Source organism: Schistocerca nitens, chromosome 7, assembly GCF_023898315.1.
Source record: "Schistocerca nitens isolate TAMUIC-IGC-003100 chromosome 7, iqSchNite1.1, whole genome shotgun sequence".
Lineage (NCBI taxonomy): Eukaryota > Metazoa > Arthropoda > Insecta > Orthoptera > Acrididae > Schistocerca > Schistocerca nitens.
Window position 1 is genome coordinate 310,308,825 of NC_064620.1, and position 2,500 is coordinate 310,311,324.

The following is a 2,500-nucleotide window of genomic DNA, read 5'->3' on the forward strand; positions in this document are numbered from 1 at the left end:
TAGCCGTTTCTCAGGCTCCCTCTCCGGAATCGAACCCTGATTCCCCGTTACCCGTTACAACCATGGTAGGCGCAGAACCTACCATCGACAGTTGATAAGGCAGACATTTGAAAGATGCGTCGCCGGTACGAGGACCGTGCGATCAGCCCAAAGTTATTCAGAGTCACCAAGGCAAACGGACCGGACGAGCCGACCGATTGGTTTTGATCTAATAAAAGCGTCCCTTCCATCTCTGGTCGGGACTCTGTTTGCATGTATTAGCTCTAGAATTACCACAGTTATCCAAGTAACGTGGGTACGATCTAAGGAACCATAACTGATTTAATGAGCCATTCGCGGTTTCACCTTAATGCGGCTTGTACTGAGACATGCATGGCTTAATCTTTGAGACAAGCATATGACTACTGGCAGGATCAACCAGGGAGCTGCGTCAACTAGAGCTGAGCAGCCGGCCGCCCGGGAGTGTGTCCCGGAGGCCCGCGCGAACACGCAAGCGTCCGCTCAATTATTCCGCAAACAGGAGGAGGCTGGGCTCCCCTGCACGATACACCTCGAAACCCTCTCAGGTCCCGGCGGCGCGCAGCGCCGTCCTAAGTACTTGGTCGGGTTCGAGAGAGGCGCAATCGCCCGGAGATAGGCGAGTAGACGCTTTCAGTGCGACCACCCGTGCTCCCAACTGAGCTTGCCGCTGCCGACAGAGGCCCGGGAGCGTGCTGTCGTGGTGTTGCCGGCGGGAGACAACACGCGGCCACAAACAGTGGCCGGGCAGCTCCAACGCCAGCGCCACAGAGGGGCAGAGCCCCACTTGGGTGCCAAAGCGAACTCTCCCAGCACAGCGCACGCGCCAACACATCCGCACAGCTGCGATACAAACCACCTGCGAGAACCGCGGGGGCGACCGAGCAGCAGACGGCGTCGCGGCGCCGAGTGCCGGGCGGCGGCGCATCCTCAACGCACACAGTCCTCAATCGGACCAGCACACTGCAGATGTCCACCGCGCTTCGCACCGGGCCCGCGAGGACCCACTTTGGCCGCACGGCGCCGCGCGCTGGGTGCGCCGGCGCGCAGCTGCGCCGCCTGCCGCGTCCGTCGGCCGGCGCGCCTGCCACTGGGCGCCCCCACCAGCCGGCTGTAGCGCGTGCGCCCACGCAGCGCGCGGCCAGCACGCCGGGCGCTCCCCCCTCACCGGCCGGGGACGGTCCCACCCAGCCACCGCCGCGTATCGCTTCATACCCACATGCCCACTCACGTTCGTGGGTATGACGGGTGTCGCTGAAGCAACCAGTTAATACCTGTACCGATTTTCGCAATCAATGATTCACCTCCAGCGTAAACAACCGCGCAACAACGGATTTCCGGTTCATTTGCGTAACTTGGGCAGCAAACGTAGACGTCCATCTACATTTGCAAATTCAGTGGGTCTTGCATGCCTGGATGATATGCGTCACGACACGCCACATCAGCCCACATACATGCTGCGACGTATGCACGAGAGAACACGTGGAAGGTGGCCCGCGTACGTATGCGAATGCCATTGCACAGCTGCGAAGCTCATTGAACACGCAAACTCCCGCCTGACGAACTAGAGGCGACAGGGGGGCGATATACGTCTTACAGCAGTACACATTACAGTGGATAGCGGGACCATGTGGAACGTACGCAACACTCGCTAGATGTTGTGAGGGTACGCACCGTAACATGAATCAATACGCAGGACACCAGAGAGTGCGAGCACTGACCTATGTTGAGAGGGTTGCGATTAGGCAACGCTACATGAATGTTTCAATTCATATAACAATTACAGGTCAGGTTAGGGCGCAACGTGGGTTAGGTTAGGGCCCAACGTAGGTTAGGTTAGGGCCCAACGTAGGTTAGGTTAGGGCCCAACGTAGGTTAGGTTAGGGCCCAACGTAGGTTAGGTTAGGGCCCAACGTAGGTTAGGTTAGGGCCCAACGTAGGTTAGGTTAGGGCCCAACGTAGGTTAGGTTAGGGCCCAACGTAGGTTAGGTTAGGGCCCAACGTAGGTTAGGTTAGGGCCCAACGTAGGTTAGGTTAGGGCCCAACGTAGGTTAGGTTAGGGCCCAACGTAGGTTAGGTTAGGGCCCAACGTAGGTTAGGTTAAGGCGCAACATAGGTTAGGTTAAGGCGCAACATAGGTTAGGTTAAGGCGCAACATAGGTTAGGTTAAGGCGCAACGTAGGTTAGGTTAAGGCGCAACGTAGGTTAGGTTAAGGCGCAACGTAGGTTAGGTTAAGGCGCAACGTAGGTTAGGTTAAGGCGCAACGTAGGTTAGGTTAAGGCGCAACATAGGTTAGGTTAAGGCGCAACATAGGTTAGGTTAAGGCGCAACATAGGTTAGGTTAAGGCGCAACATAGGTTAGGTTAAGGCGCAACATAGGTTAGGTTAAGGCGCAACATAGGTTAGGTTAAGGCGCAACATAGGTTAGGTTAAGGCGCAACATAGGCTAGGTTAAGGCGCAACATAGGTTAGGTTAAGGCG

The 2,500-nt window shown here is 56.9% G+C and overlaps 1 non-coding gene across 1 annotated transcript in view; it reads right to left on the reverse strand.

Annotated features, from left to right (window-relative positions):
* The window catches only part of LOC126197194 (small subunit ribosomal RNA), a 1,909-nt gene extending 1,485 nt beyond the window's left edge, over nt 1-424 (reverse strand). The window contains exon 1 of the ribosomal RNA XR_007539581.1: nt 1-424. This exon is cut by the window's left edge and continues 1,485 nt beyond it. This is a non-coding gene — a ribosomal RNA (small subunit ribosomal RNA).
* Nucleotides 425-2,500: the final 2,076 nt, after the last annotated feature.